The 18,637-nt window shown below is 41.6% G+C and overlaps 1 protein-coding gene across 5 annotated transcripts in view; it reads right to left on the reverse strand.

The window, feature by feature from the left end:
- The window catches only part of RNF38 (ring finger protein 38), a 131,868-nt gene that overhangs the window by 46,081 nt on the left and 67,150 nt on the right, over positions 1 to 18,637 (reverse strand). For 3 of the 5 annotated variants that reach the window (XM_030294476.1, XM_030294475.1, XM_030294472.1), the window contains exon 1: positions 5,303 to 5,413. The exons of the other annotated variants lie outside the window; for them this stretch is intronic. The gene's annotated coding sequence lies outside the window, so the exon portion shown is untranslated. Of the gene's footprint in view, positions 1 to 5,302; positions 5,414 to 18,637 lie in introns of those variants that run through there. 5 annotated transcript variants of the gene reach the window in all.

Consider the following 18,637-nt stretch of genomic DNA (forward strand, 5'->3'; position numbering starts at 1 on the left):
TTAAACTACTAAATGTGAGGTAATTTGTTACATACAATAAATAGAAAACTAACATGACATATATGTGTCAAATCGAAAGTGTTGTATACCTGAAGAAAGTTTCTTCTCCAGAATTTTAGCTGTATTAATTTGATGAAAGATACAAATTATGACTTTTTTTTTTTTAATCTAAGCAATATAGCAGTTTTTAAAACTTCAATCTGGTAATAGCTAACTTCATGCTAGGAACTGAACTGGGGCTCTCTGATCTTTACACACTGCAAGTTAGGGTTAACCGACTTGCTTAAAACCGCAGAGCCGTAATTTGAAGCTAAGTCTATCGGGCTCTAAAGTTCATGCTCAATCCACTAAAACACCTTGTAATTTAAGGATTTTAAAAGTAACATCTTCTTTATAATCTAATTAGTAAAAAACTATTTCATAAAGTCTACTTAAAGTTATTTTAAGTATTCAAAAAGTAAATGTTTCCTTGTAAATTGTTTCTGACGTAACCTTCCACTACTTCCCTATACCTTCCTCACTCAAAATTACTTACGGTGTACTGTATCTGGAAGCAGATACAATTCTGTTTTTCTCTAGTCTAGCAACTGTTGAACATTACGAAGATACAGTAACTCAATCTTCTCTCAGGATGCAACCTATGTTTAAAAAGTCCTGCCAAGAAAACATCCCTGAGACCTGATTAATCTGCAACTCCCTATACTTCTCATCTTTAATGTTTACATGTAACTATATAACTAATTTACCCAGCATAACTAAGAAAGCACCTGTTTCAGAAAAGTCACGGAAAAGTTTAACCTTTTAAGCACTAATACAACACTATTTTAGGCCATCTTGTTTAATGTGGCCTTTCCCTGTGGGATAATATAACCCACAATTTAACATCTGTCTTGAACGATGTAATTGTTATCAGTTATGATGCTAAAAATAACATAGGACTTAGGTCCAGATATTGTCCCATAACTTGCTTCCTCCAAAATCACCTCTGGTGACAGCTTCCTTCTTCATTCATTTACATTTTTCTTATAAAGGTGTGGTAGAGGATATGCAGGTACAGGACTTCTAGGCCAGCATTAAAATAATCTACTTTCTTCAAAATAAATTGCTCAAAGGCCCAAACAGTCTTCTCCGAAACAGCCACATTACTCTCCAGAAAAAGAAGAAAAAAAAAAAAAAAAACAACTGTTCATTGTTACTAACAGCATACCACCTGGTCAAAAGGACTCAAATCACAGCCTAATAGAAGAAGAAGAAAAAACCAAAACAAACAATAAAAAGTCAAGTGCTTAATGTTGACCCCACCAAGTCTTTTACTCCTTCCTCTAAGTCCATGACTGGATACCTTAAAAATGAAAAAGTCGAATCCAAGTTATTTAAAAATCCACATATTCTCACAGCTGCCATGATGGCAAATGTTAATGTCCTGGAAAGTAATCAGGTAGATTTTATCAACTATTTGAACAGTTTGAATCAGTAATCTTTCATCTGATAAATTCCCAGGTTATAATCTAAAATATGGGAATACCCCAAAATATGGGAAAAACCACATGCATACACAGGTTCATCACAGTACAGCAACAATTTAAAAGGGAACTAGAAGTAACCTAAATGTTTAACAAATAAGTATTTGCTAAATAAAATAATGGTCTATATGCTTACTGGTCTATTACACAGACTTTAGACCATTCAAGGACTGCTACTACCTACTGAGGGAAAGATCACTGCTATTTAGCACTGAAGCAATCTCTCTTTTTTTTTAATGTTTGTTTATGGGGGGGGGGGGAGCCAGCGAGCGAGTAAGGGCAGGAGCAGGGGAGCGGCAGAGAGAGAGGGAGAGAAAAAATCCCAAGCAGGCTCCACACTGTGTGTCAATGCAGAGTCATGCTGGGCTTGTTCTCACATTCTCATGAGATCATGACCTCAGCTGAAACGGAGTTGGATGCTTAACTGACTGAGGCACCCAGGCACCCCTGGGGCAATCATTTTTTAAAACTATTATTTTTATTCTTGAGTTAAGGCAAACAACAAACTGGGTTCATGTCTTTCTGGGAGCACAACAGAACCAGGGTTACTGAAAATAGCTGAAAGGCTCCACCATTCTTTCCCTACCCCCACAGTCCCATAAGTTACTCGGAAGAGGGTGGATGTACATGCAACTAAGGAGGTCTCTAACCATTACATCTTTTGAGAAGGCGTTCATAAAGGTTAGGGAAAATAAGAGTTACATTTTTTTTTTTTGAGCTACATATTATTTTAAATAAAAGTTCTTTTCTGGGGTGTCTGGTGTCTCAGTCGGTTAAGCATCTGACTCTTGGTCTAGATTATCAGGTCATGATCTCACAGTTTGTGAGTTCGAGCCCTGTATCAAGCTCTGTGATGACAGTGCAGAACCTGCTTGGGATATTCTCTCCCTCTCTTTCTCCCCTTCCCCACTCACATGAGTGTGTGCTCTCTCTAAATAAATAAATAAACTTTAAAAAAAAAGTTATTTTCGGGGCGCCTGGGTGGCGCAGTCGGTTAAGCGTCCGACTTCAGCCAGGTCACGATCTCGCGGTCTGTGAGTTCGAGCCCCGCGTCGGGCTCTGGGCTGATGGCTCGGAGCCTGGAGCCTGTTTCCGATTCTGTGTCTTCCTCTCTCTCTGCCCCTCCCCCGTTCATGCTCTGTCTCTCTCTGTCCCAAAAATAAATAAACGTTGAAAAAAAAAAAAAAAAGTTATTTTCTTTTCCTTCCACATCCAGATTTGCCTGCCCAAGGATTATTCTCCCAGCAAGGAAGTACATCTAAAATAATTTTATTTAGGCTGGTAACCTCTTAGAGCACTGTTCTAAAGTGCCTCTTCAAGATTTCTAAGAATTACATAGATTTGGAAAGTATCCAGACCATGACCAGTCCAAATCAATACAAAAAATTTATGTATGTAAATACATAACTGTTTGAAAAAAAAGTGTGTATAGGATTACTGTAATTCTTAAATAAAATTCATAATTAATTCAAATATTTATAGCAGGCCTACTATGTGCTACATGCTGTGAATACATGGGGAAAAATTATTCTTGCCCTCCAAGACTCAGTCTAGTGAGGGGCAATTCAAGAGGAACTAAATAGGGCCCTTCTAACATAACAGAGTGAGAAGGTGCTGACATCCTTAAAAAAGGAACATGAAAAGATACAGGATGTGAGGAAAAACGAGACTGTGTAGATGGCCCCTCTTCCTCTTTTTGCTCAAATTCTCACTTGTTAATTTACTATACAGAGTTGAAGCATTTGCTTGATCTCCTCCAGACAAGGTAGTCACTTCAAGAATTTAACATTTGCTGAATGAACTAGACCAAAACTACATTCAAATGTGTTTACAATCTTTATGCTCCCTCCATACAAAAATAAAGCAAGCTATGAGTTAACCAAAGTAAAACAGAAGTGAAAACACAGGTCTGATATATGTAGTTAAAAGGAAAATAACCAAAACTATTTAGTAGACCCTGACACTACCCACAAACCAGCACAGTGAATTACAAACTGAAGGTGGCTAAACAAAGCTGGGACTGGGACAGCACAAACAGAGAAATAGATGGAACAGACTGGAAGTAGAAGACAAAGATAATCTTGACCAATGAACTTTCCATACAGACCAATCATTTGAGATTTTTGAGGATTTCTCACCCATACTTCCCACCACAACCTTGAAATAAAGTAAAAATGAGCACAAATAGTCTGGTAATGTAACTAAAAGGTTCATCCAAAGCTGTTGGCAGAGAGACAATAGACCTACACTCCACATTATGATGCTAACAGATTCAGTTATGTCTAATTATGCCATCTTATATCCACCTTCCTCAAAAGTCAGGTCGCTCTAGTAAATTCTGAACATTTACTCAGATTAATACTTGCAACCTTCAGTTCAGCGATAAAAACAGAATGAGTATATAAACCTCGACAAGTACAGAAACAGAAATTACCTTCTAGAATCACAGAAGATATCAGAGGTGGAGGGACCATAGCCAACGTTTAAATCCAACTTTCATATTTTACAGATGAGGCCCTGGGGCCCACATGGCCAGTTTGTGGTGAAATTTTTTTAACTATAGCCTCTAAAGTCTACCAAATCTTAGAGATAAGTCTTACAGAAAAATTATAGAAATCAGCTTAAAACTGAACTCATGTAATGAAATGATTTAAGGTTTAGTATGCTTTCAAAAAGTGAAACATATTATGCCAATAAGTTTACAAACTAGCAAGAACTGGAGAAAGAAAAGTATGTGAAGAGATACAATTCTCATTTAAAAATCCAGTTAGTGATTTCATATTCCGACTGCAAGTATGTCCCAATATATAAATTATATACAAATATATTTATATTTATATACTATACATTTATATATATTTATAAAAAATAAAAAATATACATACAAAATTTGGTCTGTATTGTTACTTCTATATAAGTCCCATCTATTCGTATGGCCAGTGTTTTCCGAAGACAATTTTACTTTCATCCCAACTGTCCTTAGATTTTTATTAAGTTTTGATTATACAAACACGGAGAATGGATTGTTTTTTAATTGGAGCTCAGTTACCAGGGCTGCTTCCTATTCAAAGGAATTGAAATATTAACAATAGTACCTGTAATCAAGGCCAAACAAGATCCCAAAAGGCTTGCAATTTTAAAGTAACAAACCAATTGTGTTTGAGTTGCATACACTTAAATTTTCAAAGTGTGCCACGTAAAAGAAGGCAATTCATATGATGCCAGCAATGACATACGTTGAAGTGTTCATTTCTATTTATGGTGGAAGAATTAGCATACCCAACTTTTGTGGCACAAAGAAAAAGCTGTGTCTTTTACAACGCAAACAAAAACTTTATTTTCTTTGGCCCTCGATAATTTGGAAAATTCCTGGTTCAAAACCAACCTCTCTCATTCTTCAGCCCTGAAAGAACTTCCATCCCCTGAGAACAAAACGCAGCCTGTCCAGAAACCCGCAGCGGCAGAAGGACGCGAAAGGACCCTTCCGAACGGGTTCCGCGTTCTCCTGGGTGACATCATTTCACCTGCGCCTCGGCAAAACGGGAGGGAGAGAGGCCATCTGCCAGGCGGCGGCGGGCCGGCGCTCCCGTTGGCTGCACCCACACCTCCTCGCCGCCGCCACGGGAACAAAGAGCGCCGGGCCGCCCGGCCGCGCCCGCCAAGCACCGGGCAACCACACCTCCTCCCGGTTGCCGGGAACGGCCCCGCAGGCTCCCTACGGCCTACGGCTCGGGCCCGGCCCGCCCTCACGCGGGAACCAACGGCCGGGCGGCCAGTACCTGCGAGGGGAAGCTCCGCCCTGCGGGGCTGCTCCCGCGGCTCCGCGCTGGGCCGCCGCCTCCTATTGTGACCGCTCGCCCAGCCAGCGGCCAGCTCGCCAGCTCCGCCGTCCCCGGGCCTCCTCACCCCCGGAACCCGGGATCCGACCGAGGCGCTGTCACGGCGCTTCCTTCCTCCCGGCACCATCACACGGGCCGCGCCAGGAAGCAGCTGCACGCTCGGAGCTGACAGAGTCGGCTAACGCCTCGGGGGCTCCATCCTCTCGGCCCCCGGGCCCTAATTGCCGGGGCCGCGACACCGTCCCATCCGCCGCACCCCACCTCAGTGCTCACGAACACGGCGTGCCGCGCGCCGGCGCACTACCCTCCGCTGCGCGCGCAGGCGACGCCCCTCACCGCCAGGCCGCAGGATGCGCGAGCACGCGGCACTCCCACTTCTCTGCTTTGGGTCGCCGCCCTCCTCTCCACCCAGTCCCCTTACAGGAACGAACCTAGCGAGCCCAAAGCGCGAAACCGCCAGACGCTCCGCCCCTTTCCCCCAAGGCTCAGACTCCGCGCGCCGATCCCCCTTTGTTTCCACCCCGCGGGGGAGGGGGCGGGGCGGCACTGCGCGCGTCCGGGCGCGCGACTGGGACTAGTTCCGGCAACAGAGCCCGTCGCACGGCGTCCCTGCGCAGCCCGGCCCAGCCCGCATCTCTAGCCGCGCGCTCAGCAAGGCCCAAGCTACCGAACGCGACGCTGGGGTCGGCCCTGTCTCTCAAAACGTACACATCTTCTCACTCTACAGTATGGCTGCTGGCCCCTGCCTCCTCCCTCCTCCAGAACTGAGCAAACAGTAACTGACCTCACTCAATTCGAAATATGTATTCATGTGACCCGAGAAGTGGAATTTTTATTGATGCAAAAGGAGGTGATTAGATCAAGGTATCTCACAAAGAAGCAAGCAGGTTGGAAACTTTAAACCTGACAGTTATTCAGACGCTGCTAAGGATGGGAAATGAAGAGGTACAAAGACCACAGCCGACATGGTGCTTGTCCTGATCACCTTCAGGATCTAAAAGGGAAGAAATATATTCCATAAAAGCACAATAAATTCAAGAAAAGGACAGTTAAGTAGTATTGGAGGCGAGGAGGGCTGTCAAGGGGACATCATGCAAGAAGTGGTCTTTAAGCAGATAGGAATTAGATGATGCCTTCAAGGATGGTGATCACATTTAGGGTAGTCCAATCAATAAAAAAAAAAAAAAAAAAAAACCAAAAAAACAAAACTCAGGTTCTAGTTCTTCTAGCGTTACCTTACACCAGTCTCCTTCCTGCTCTGGGCCTCAGCTGCCTCTAGCAGAAAATTAAGGAATCCGACTAAACTGATGTTCCAGAATCCTCTGAATTTCTACCTATGATTAACACTATATGGTAATTATTTGTGTACATTTATCTCCCATGTCTGACTGAGCACTGGTTCTGTAACCCCATGGTCCAAACCTACAGCCTGAAATACAACAGCCAAGTGCTTAGCAACTCTGAATTAAAGTTCCAGCAATAAATCACAAGCTTTTACAATTCCTGGACAAAGAGAAGCTAGAAGGATATAACAGGCTCCAATAAACACATCCCCTCCCGCAGCCCCATACCCCCATTATGTAGTCCTGTTACCTAGCTGACTCTTCCTCCCCAACACTGTCAGTCTTCCAAAGCAGGCAGTTTGGAAATGATTACATCCAAACTGTAAAGTTTTTTATTTTTTTCTTCATTTCATAACAAGAGTCATAAATCCCATCCACACCTTTAGATGCATCCAATGCAATCTGTTCCTAACTTGTGAGTCACTCACAATTCCCAGTCTACTGCTGTAGACTCATCTAGCATTACAGATCTTCCAGCAGAACCTCAGTTGCACAAGCTTCCTTACATAATCCAGACCCTCTTGAAACCACTTTTCTTGTATACTTGGATATTGGCTCCGTGATGATAGGAGGAGGAAAAGAAAAAAAATGGGAAAGGGAAGGGAAATTACCATTTGAGAACTCTCTAATCTTAAAAACCAGATTCCTCAAGTGCTAAATTCCAGCAGCAAAAATCAATTACAGTCCTCCAGGGTTTCCACCCTTTAAAGCGCCTGTGAATCCCCCTGGGCCTCAGCCAATCCTTTGTGAGGCAAACTCCACAAGAAATCTTCTCATGGTTATGATCTTAGCTACCTGGGCTCCTAGGGCTTAACCCAAGAAGTCTGCCCAGATGTAAACAGTAATCCCACAACTCAAGGTTGGATAGTTTGATATTTGTACTGTAACTTTTTCTCCAGTTTTCTTCACCAGAAAATCTAGTATCTTTCTAATAAACACCCAATCAGTGGGATAGGCTTTAAACTGGGCCACTTTTGACCTACTAATGTGGCAGGTGGTAAATTGTAAGAGAGCAATTGCTCAACCCCAGTCTTCCTAAAATTTTATTTGGTGTCTGTTCAAAAAGATACAAAGCCTTCTTGGAAGGGTGTCCAATACAACTTTCTGTAATAGATATGGCCAATATCTGCACCATCCAAAAGAAGGCCACATGTGGCTACTGAGCACTCAAAATGAGGCTAGTGTATCTAATGAATCAATCAGAATCAGTTTAAATAGCCACATGTGGCTAGGGATAGCACAGCACTTGTAGACAAAGTAATTGATTGCAGCAAGAGCTTTTTGAGACTTCTGACTCCAAAATTGCTCTTTAAAATCAATTTTTACAACATAGGAAAAAACTGAATGACTGCTAAAAACTTCTTCCTGAAGTACTCAAGTAATTTAAGTCCCCTCACTTTTAAAATAAAACTATACCGAGGCTCAGTCAGTTAAGCGTCTGACTTCAGCTCAGGTCATGATCTCACGGTTCATGGGTTCGAGCCCTAGGTAGGGCTCTGTGCTGACGGCTCAGAACCTGGAGCCTGCTTCTAATTCTGTGGCTCCCTCTCTCTCTGTCCCTCCTCTGCTCGTGCTCTGTCTCTCAAAAATAAATAAACATTTTTTTTTAAATAATAAAATATTTTCAATAATGCTTCATATTTTCTGTACAAGTCTTACATATTTTTGTTCTTTGATTTATTCCAGGTTTTGTATATAATTACTAATTCTAAAAATATGATATAATTATATACATGTATATTATATAATTATATAGCTATAATATATAATTACATATAATTAATTCTAATAGTTTAGCATAATCTTTTTGAATTTTCTATATATATATAATCCTGTTGGCAGAAAATAATGACCATTCAGTTTCTTTTTTTCAAATACATTTTTCCTTTTGTCTTGTCTTACTGCACTGGCTAGGACCTCTAGTACAGTGCTAAATAGAAACAATGAGAATAGGCATTTTTATTTAATTCCCAAACTAGAAAACTTCCAACATTTCACCACTAAGTATGATGTTTGCAGTAGGTTTTTGCAGATCTCTATAGCAATTAAAAGAGTTCTCTTTTATTTCTAAATTGTTAAAAGTTTATTATAAAGGGATGTTTAATTTTATCAAAATTTCCTGCATGAGGTAATCATATAATTTTTCTGTTAATATGTGAATTACATTGGGGCACTTGGGTGGCTCAGCCGGTTAAGTGTCCGACTTCAGCTCAGAACATCATCTCATGATTAGTGAGATGGAGTCCCACATCGGGCTCTGTGCTGACCGCTCAGAGCCTAGAGCCTGCTTCAGATTCTGTGTTTCCCTTTCTCTCTGCCCCTCCTCTGCTCACAGTCTCTCTCTCTCAAAAATAAACATTAAAAAAAATTTTTTTTAAATATATGAATTATATTCACTGGATTTGTTTTGTTGTTGTTGTTGTAAAGATACATTTTTTTTTTAATTTTTTTTTCAACGTTTATTTATTTTGGGGACAGAGAGAGACAGAGCATGAACGGGGGAGGGGCAGAGAGAGAGGGAGACACAGAATCGTAAACAGGCTCCAGGCTCTGAGCCATCAGCCCAGAGCCCAACGCGGGGCTCGAACTCACGGACCGCGAGATCGTGACCTGGCTGAAGTCGGACGCTTAACCGACTGCGCCACCCAGGCGCCCCAATAAAGATACATTTTTTGAAGTTTATTTATTTTGAGAGAGAGAGAGAGTGAGCTGAGGAGGGCAGAGAAACAGAGACAGAGAGAGAGAATCCCAAGAGGCTCCACACTGCCAGTATGGAGAGTCCAGGGCTCGAACTCATGAACCTCGAGATCATGACCTGAGTCAAAGTCTAGAGTCAGGCACTTAACCTACTGAGCCACCCAGGTGCCCTGACACTGACTGGTTTTGGATATTAAACCAATTTTGCATTCCTAATAAAATCCTGTCTTATTTATTACCCTTATTATATATTGTTGGATTTGTTTTGCTAACATGTTGATTAGGATTTTTACATCTATGTTTTGTTTTGTTTTGTTCTGAGGGAGAGAGGGGGAGAGAAATGTTTTTAAATTTTTTTAAAATGTTTATTTATTTTTGAGAGAGAGAGAGAGAGAGAGAGAGCACGCAAGCAGGGGAGGGGCAGAGGGAGAATCCCGAGCAGGCTCCTCGATCCGTGTAGAGCTTGATCCCATGACGGTGAGATCATGAACTGAGCCAAAATCAAGAGTCAGATGCTTAACAGACTAAGCCCCCAGGTGCCCCAACATCTGTGTTCTTAAATGAAATTAGCTGTTATTTTCCATTTTTATAATGTCCTCATCAAGTTTTTTTTTTACAAAGATTATGCTAGCCTTAGAAATTAATGGGGGAGGGGGAGCGGGGGGGGGGCACCAGGGTGGCTCAGCTGGTTAAGTGTCTGACTTTTGCTCAGGTCACAATCTCCTGGTTTATGACTTCAAGCCCCACACTAGGCTCTCTGCTGTCAGCACAGAGCCTATTTCAAATCCTCTGTCTCTCTCTCTCTCTCTCTCTCTGCCCCTCTCCTGCTTGTTCTCTCTCGATAAGATAAGATAAGATAAGATAAGATAAGATAAGATAAGATAAGATAAGATAGAAATTAATTGGGGATGGGATGCTTGGATGACTCAGTCAGTTAAGCGCCCAACTCTGGGTCTCTGCTCAGGCCATGATCTCATGGTTCACAGGACTGAGCCCTGGGTCAGACTCTGCTAGCAGCAGTGGAGCCTGCTTGAGATTCTCTCTCTCTCTCTCTCTCTCTCTCTCTCTCTCTCTATGATCTCATGGTTCACAGGACTGAGCCCTGGGTCAGACTCTGCTAGCAGCAGTGGAGCCTGCTTGAGATTCATTCTCTCTCTCTCTCTCTGCCCTTCCCCTGCATGCACACGCTCTCTCTCAAATAAATAAAAACATTTTTTAAAAAAAGAAATGAATCGGGAATGTTTTCTCTTTCTCTACTCTGTAGTTTCTGTAAGACTGAGGTTACAGATTAATTCTTTAATTGTTTGGTAGAATTTGCTGGTTAGCCAACTGAACTTGGAATTAAATTTCTTGTCAGAGTTGCAGTCTTTCCCTTATTATTTTTTTAAAGATTTTATTTTAGGGGCACCTGGATGCCTCAGTCGGTTGGACGTTCAACTTCGGCTCAGGTCATGATCTCGTTGATCCTGATTTCAAGCCCTGAGTCGGGCTCTGTGCTGTCAGCTCAGAGCCTGGAGCCTGTTTCGGATTATGTGTCTCTCTCCCTCTCTCTTCCTCCCTCTCCCTCTCCCTCCTTCTCTCTCTCTCTCTCTCTCTCTCCCGCTTCCCTGCTTGTGCTCTATCTCTCTCTCAAAAATAAACATTAAAAAATTTTTTTAAATAAAGATTTTATTGGGGCGCCTGGGTGGCACAGTCAGTTAAGCGTCCGACTTCAGCCAGGTCACGATCTCGCGGTCCGCGAGTTCGAGCCCCGCGTCGGGCTCTGGGCTGATGGCTCAGAGCCTGGAGCCTGTTTCCGATTCTGTGTCTCCCTCTCTCTCTGCCCCTCCCCTGTTCATGCTCTGTCTCTCTCTGTCCCGAAAATAAATAAACGTTGAAAAAAAAAAAATTAAAAATAAATAAATAAATAAATAAATAAAGATTTTATTAACTAATCTCTACACCCAACATGGGGCTCAAACTCACAACCCTGAGATCAAGAGTCACATGCTCCACCAACTGAGCCAGCCAGGTGCCTGTCTTTTCCTTTTTTTTTTTTAAGTTTATTGATTTTGAGAGAGAGACACAGAGAGGCAGAGGGAGGGAGGGAGGGGGAGAGAGAGGGAGAGGGGGAGAGAGAGAGAGAGAGAGAGAGAGTAGATAGAAGAGAGGAGAGATAGAGAGTAACAGAGAAGCTCGAACAGAGCGAGACTACCACGCGATCCCACAGCAACCTAAGACCAACCCAAAAGAGCTAGAGCGATCATCTCGCATCTATCGCCTAGAGCGCTAGAGCGACGCGAAAGAGAGAGAATCCCAAGCAGTCTCCCCTGTGCTGTTATGCACAGAGCCCTACTCTTGGCTCGATCTCACAACCTGTTGAGATCATGGCCTGAACTGAAATCAAGAGTCGTCCGACACTTAACCAACCAAGTCAACCAGGCTCCCTTTTCCTTACTTTTTACAAAGGAGGAACAATATAATCTTAGGATACATGTAAGGAATATCTCATACTGAAATTCACAAACTGCTTCTGGAAAACTAACTTCTAATCTTGTGACTATGAAGGGTTCTACTGCTGAAAATACACTTTCTAGCACACAGCATAAACAAAAACCATAAATAAATTATACAAAAGTGACAGTCTGCCAAACAGTAAATATAAAATTTCATTTGGTTCTAAATATTGCATTTCTAAGACATCACAGACTTATCTAAACAAGATGATTATCTGAAGGACCTTTATAGGAGAGCTGACTCTGAGGCTATGGTCTTTCTTTGACACTTTTTTCACAATACCTTCCAGTATTTACTAAATGTCTGTTTCCCCCATGAAACTGTAAACTCCTCAAGAGCAGGCCCCATTTCTCTTTTGTTTGTTGTCACTGATGTCCATATTTGGAGAATGTTGGCTAGTAGAGAACACACAAAAAAGGAGAGGCATCTCTTATTTTAAGGTGTTCAAACGCATGATTCAAGAGCTGCAGATTAAAAATCACTTGTCCAGATGCTGAAGAACCACTCACGTAGAGAAAAAATATCAGAGGAAAAAAAAATGGTATACACTTTTGGGACCTGCCAAAGAAGGTGTTGGGTAGAGAATGGCCTTCCTGTTGGGAGTCTATGACCTTTATAATGAAGAGGCAGTTTCCCACTGTTAACACTGTCAGGAATCGGGTTGTGCTGTCATCACATCCACTGCCAAGTCTCCTGATTGTAACCTCACTCCAATCCCAACCACTACTGCTGAATTAGTGGCCTCTATTCTGTACTCTAACATAGCATTAATCATTTGGCTATGCAAATATGTATTCACTTGAGTCTTCTGGGCATTCGACAGAGAACTCCTTGAAGCCAAGGACTAAGTCTCACTGACTCTGGCAAGGGTGCTAGCATATGGCAAGCACTCAGTAGGTTCCAAATTAATGATATGTGATATTTCATAGCAGTGGTAATTCCAATGTGTTTCTCAATAGGCAAATTCCCAAGAAGAAATGAGACACAAAAGCAGAATGGATAATAAAAGAGAAGAACAAGGAGACCAAAAAGAATTCCAAACTTTCCTCAAGTTAGCTCTGCTCACCCTCCTCCCTAAACATTTCCTTCCCTCCACCAAAACCAGCTGAAAGGACCTAATAAGATGAAGCTACATAGTGGAAAGGTGTATTGGCCTAGCACTATTCAGGCTATACATTATCTATAACCATGACAAGATGTGATCTAATGCAAAACATCAGAATAAGCACTTCCACCCACAAGTGTTACCACCTATCAGAGTGGAAAGGTTATTTATCAGCAGCTGCCAGCTATAGTTGCTAAAGACCAGAAAGGGGCAGCATATGCACACCCAAACCCAATTCTACTGAAAGCCTCCCATAATGTAGCCAGCTTTAGGATGGAAGAGTAGGCAGACTGCTGTTCCCACGGCACAGGTGTGAGATGCCAGGGACTAAACCATGACAGTTCTTAAGGCAGTGAAGATGAGAAGTGCTAAAGCAGAACCAGGTGAAAGGCCATCAGCCAGAAAGGAGTTCAAGATGGTTGAATAAAGAAACCCGAGTGGGTTGAATAAAGAAACCCAAGCTAGTCAGAAAGTGGAAAAAATAGAGACCCACATCAAATCAGAAATGGAGAGGCAAGGGTGCAAATAAAGCACACACTGCACATCATGGCATACTTAATCTCTGGAGCAGGACAAATGAAAAAGAGCGGACTCCGAGGCATGACGTGCTTTAACGCACACCCTTTGAAGCAGAGATCTTAAAGGTACCTTGCTCATTCTGCTCTGGTAAACAGGGAGCATCTTGGGAGCAATTCTAATTGCTATGACTCTCATTCTAAACCGCTCCAGTGGCTCAATCTCAGGGCAAATCATACGCCAATACAATACTTTTAAAATATCCATTGGACAGGCAATGAAAAGAGTTAACCACATACAGATCTAGGTTGTTCAACAAAGCCTGTTAATTTTACTGTTAAGGATAAACCATCTCTTCTTTTTTTCCTCTTTTTTAAAGTTTGAGAGAAAGAGAGGGGGAGGTAGGGAGAGGGGGAATAAGCACAAGCAGGGCAGGGGCAGAGAAAGAGGGAGAAAGAGGATCCCAAGCAGACTCTGTGCTGTCAGTGTGGATTCTGACTCGGAACTGAACTCACTAATGGTGAGATCATGACATGAGCCACAATCAAGAGTTGGGACACTTAACTGACTGAGCCACCCAGGCACCCCAGGGATGAACCATCTCTTATTTGTAACATTAAGTACTACACTTAGGTTTTTTTTCATTGTTTTGATATTATAAAGATAAAATGAATTCTCTCATACATACATATAGTTTGGGCTGCATTTGAAAATATCTCCTTAAGGGAGCCTGGGTGGCTCAATTTGTTAGACGTCCGACTTTGGCTCCGGTCATGATCTCATAGTTTATGGGCTTGAGCCCTGTGTCGGGTTCTGTGCTGACAGCCCAGAGCCTGGAGCCTGCTTCAGATTCTGTGTCTCCCTCTCTCTTTGCCCCTCCCCCACTCATGCTGTCTCTCTCTCTCTCTCTCTCTCTCAAAAGTAAACATAAAAAAAAAATTAGACACTAACATAAAATATGACCCAAAAAGCCAGTGAGCATGGGCTACACTTATATAAGTGCTTCAAGAAAATAAATGAATTATAGTATAAGCACTGGTTAAGAAACAGAAAAGCACAGACAGACAACTAGCTCCTTCACTTTGAGGAAGACAATGAAAAAGTAGTTGCTGAAAAGGGACATGAGAATGATTGAGATGCAAGAAACATGAGAATGTTTTCTACACAGATCAGAACACAGGAATATCTTGTAATTTCCACCATATTTGATGGAAAACAGAAGTTCCTGTAGGGAATTCCTGGTGAGTCTCATGTGACTGCATAGTTGATACCCTGCTCTGGATCATGCCCATGGCTATAGACTTCTAACACCCCGCATTCAGGAGATGTGGCCAGCTCACTGAAAATGCCAATGTCCTCGTGGTCACTTCCACTGATGATATGCATTTTAGACACTGACTAACCTGGGTGGTTTTGCACAGATGTTGTGATAGATGGCACTTTGCTACAAACCCTGCACCCTCCTGCCCAAATCACATTCAACAGGCCTTTCCCAAACCTTAAATAAAAAAGTGTGTAACCTGACCAGATTCACACAAAACAGACATGATCACCTTAAATAAAAATCTTTACGGCAGGACAACTCTATACAAGTATCAAATTTAAGCTCCCACAGTAAATTTATTGATCTCCTCTCTCCTTACTTTTTACTGTTACAAAAGTGTCTTATAAATAAAAACAAATTAAATTTAGAGGGCAATGACCTTCCAAAGGCCAAAACAAGAATGCCACATAACAGGACACCTTGGTGGCTCAGTTGGTTAAGCATCTGACTCTTGATTTTGGCTCAAGTCATGATCCCAGGGTCATGGGATCAAAGCCTGCATTAAGATTCTCTCTCTCTCCCTCTACATCTCTGCCCTCCCCAAAATAAATTAAAAAAACAAAACAAAACAGAATGCCACAAAACAATAATCTCAAAATATCTATCATTACAATGTGGTTTTTTCCAAGTAGGCTTCACGTCCAGCACAGAGCCCAACACAGAGCCGAACTCACAACTCTGAGATCAAGCCCTGAGCTGAGAAAGAAAATGTAGGGAACCATCTGAATGGAAACAGATTTCCTAAAAATAAGAGCAATGAAATACATTTCAGAAAGGACTACACTGACAGATTTGCTCCCAAAATAATTTTAAATATCTGAATGGGAAAAAATTCATTAAAAATTAAAAGCTGGGGGGGGGGGGTGGGGGGGGGGCTGGGTGGCACTGTTGGTTAAGCATCCGACTCTTGATTTCGGCTCAGGTCATGATCTCACGGTTTGTGAGTTTGAGCCTCACATGGGGCTCTGCACTGACATTGTGGAGCCTGCTTGAAATTCTCTCTCTCTGGCCCTCCCCCACTCTCTCTTTAAACATTAAAAACAATTTTCTAAAAAATTAAAAGCTGGGAAACCTTTTTCAAGTATAACAGATGATTAATGTTCCTATGCAAAGGGATGGGAAAAGGGGAATATCCCAAAAGAAAAGAAAATTATGCAAAAGACAAATCTTAAAAAAGCAGTGACTAAGTAACAAATGAACATATGAAATCTATACAACCTTGGTAGTAATCACAGAAATATTCATTGAAACAATTAGAAACCATTTCTCATCAATCATTCAGAAAGTAACTGGTATTATGAATGCTATTCAATGTGAAAAGGAAGTGAGACAGGCATTCTCATACGGAAGCATAAACTGATGCATATGAATGTGCAAAAAATATACAAAAAGAGACAAAAGCTGAAAAAAGTTCATATCCTTTGATTCAATTCTATTCTAATAATCTATGCTAAAGAAATACATCATTTGGAGGCACCTGGGTGGCTTGGTCAGTTAAGCATCTGACTTTGGCTCAGGTCATGATCTCACGGTCCGTGAGTTCGAGCCCCGCCTTGGGCTCTGTGCTGACAGCTCAGAGCCTGGAGCCTGTTTCAGATACTGTGTCTCCCTCTCTCTCTGCCCCTCCCCTGTTAATGCTCTGTCTCTCTCTGTCTCAAAAATAAATAAACATTAAAAAAAAAAATTTTTTTGGGGGGGGCGCCTGGGGGGCGCAGTTGGTTACGCGTCCGACTTCAGCCAGGTCACGATCTTGCGGTCCGGGAGTTCGAGCCCCGCGTCGGGCTCTGGGCTGATGGCTCAGAGCCTGGAGCCTGTTTCCGATTCTGTGTCTCCCTCTCTCTCTGCCCCTCCCCCGTTCATGCTCTGTCTCTCTCTGTCCCAAAAATAAATAAAAAAACGTTGAAAAAAAAATTAAAAAAAAAATTTTTTTTTAATTAAAAAAAAGAAATACATCATTCAAAACTTATTACACAGCTACAATAATCAAAACACTGTAGTACTGGTATAAGGACAGATACATAGACCAACTGAACAGGATAGAGAGCCCAAGAATAAACCCTTACATATATGGTTCAAGTGACCCCAAAAGGGTCAAAGAGTTCCAAGACAATTCAATGGGAAAAGAACACTCTTCAACAACAGTGCTGGGAACTCGATATCCATATACAAAACAATGAAGAGAGACCCTTACACCTTACCCTATATACAAAAGTTAACTCAAATGAGTCAAAGATCTGAACTTAAGAACTAAAACTAGAAATTTTAGGAAAAAACACAGGAAAACCTTCATGAGATTGGATTGCAGCAATTTCTTGGATATGACAGCAAAAGGCAGACGAGAGAAAAATTAATTGGAATTCCTTCAAAGTAAGAATTTCTGTGCAAAGGTCACAACCAACAGAGTAAAAAGGCAGCCTCCAGAATGGGATAAAATATTTGCAAATCATCTGTCTGATAAGGGGTTAATACTGACACTACATAAAGAATTCCTACAACCAAACAAAAACCAAACCTGATTAAAAAATGGGCAAAGGTCTTGAATAGACATTTCTCCAAAGTAGATAAACAAATGACCAACAAGCACATGAAAAGATGTTCAATATTACTAATGAGTAGGGCAATGAAAATCAAAACCACAATGAGATACTACCTCATATGCAACAGGATGGCTACCATTAAGAACAGTAACAGAAAATAACAAGAGCTGGCAAGGATTTGGAATGTAAAATGGTGCAGCCACTTTGGAAAACAGTATAGCAGTTCCTCAAAACTCTAAAAGTATAAATGAACCGGCAATTTCACTTCTGGGTGTATACCCAAAAGAACCGAAAGCAGAGTCGCTAAGAGATATTTGTACACCCATGTTCCTAACAGCATTATTCACAATAGCCAAAACGTGGAAACAACCCAAGTGTCCCATCCATGGATGAATGAAAAGACAAAATGTGTTATATATACATACAACAGAATGTTATTCAGCCTTTAAAAAAATGGAAATTCCAACATTTATGCTACAACATGAACATACCTTGACAACGTTATATTAAGTGAAATAAGCCAGGCACAAAAAGACAAATATATTATGATTCCATTTATATGAGGTACATAGAACACTCAATCATAGAGACAGCAAGTAGAATGGAAGCTGCCAGGGGCTCTGGGGAGAGATGAGGAGTTACTGTTTAATGGATACAGAGTTTTGCAAGATAAAAGAGCCCTGGAGATTGGTTGTACAATAATGTGAAAAGTATATTCACACTCAACACTACTGTACTGTACACTTAAAAATGATTAAGAAGGGGGCGCCTGGGTGGCTCAGCCAGTTAGGCGGCTGACTTTGGCTCAGGTCATGATCTCACAGCTCAAAGGCATGTGAATTTGAGCCCCACATCGGGCTCTCTGCTGACAGCTCAAAGCCTGGAGCCTGCTTCCAATTCTGTGTCTCCCTCTCTCTTTGCCCCTCTCCTGCTTGTGTTCTCTTTCCCTCTCTCTCAAATGTTAAAAAATATTTTTTTAATGATTAAGAAGGTAAATTATATGCTTAGGTGTATTTTACCACAGTTAGAAAAACATTTCATCACAGCAGCAAAAGAGATGTTTAAAAATATAAACCAGATCATAGCATTCCTTTCCATAAAACCTTGCAAAGTCTTCCCACAACAGGAAGAATGAAATCTAAACTTTCCCTGGCTTATTACCAAGTTCACGATCTGCCCTGTGCCTACCCCTTCAACCTCATCTCTTACCACTTCTATCCTCATCCACCTGGCTTGTACACATCAGTCTTTCTTCTG

Source organism: Lynx canadensis, chromosome D4 (genome assembly GCF_007474595.2).
Source record: "Lynx canadensis isolate LIC74 chromosome D4, mLynCan4.pri.v2, whole genome shotgun sequence".
Taxonomy (NCBI): domain Eukaryota; kingdom Metazoa; phylum Chordata; class Mammalia; order Carnivora; family Felidae; genus Lynx; species Lynx canadensis.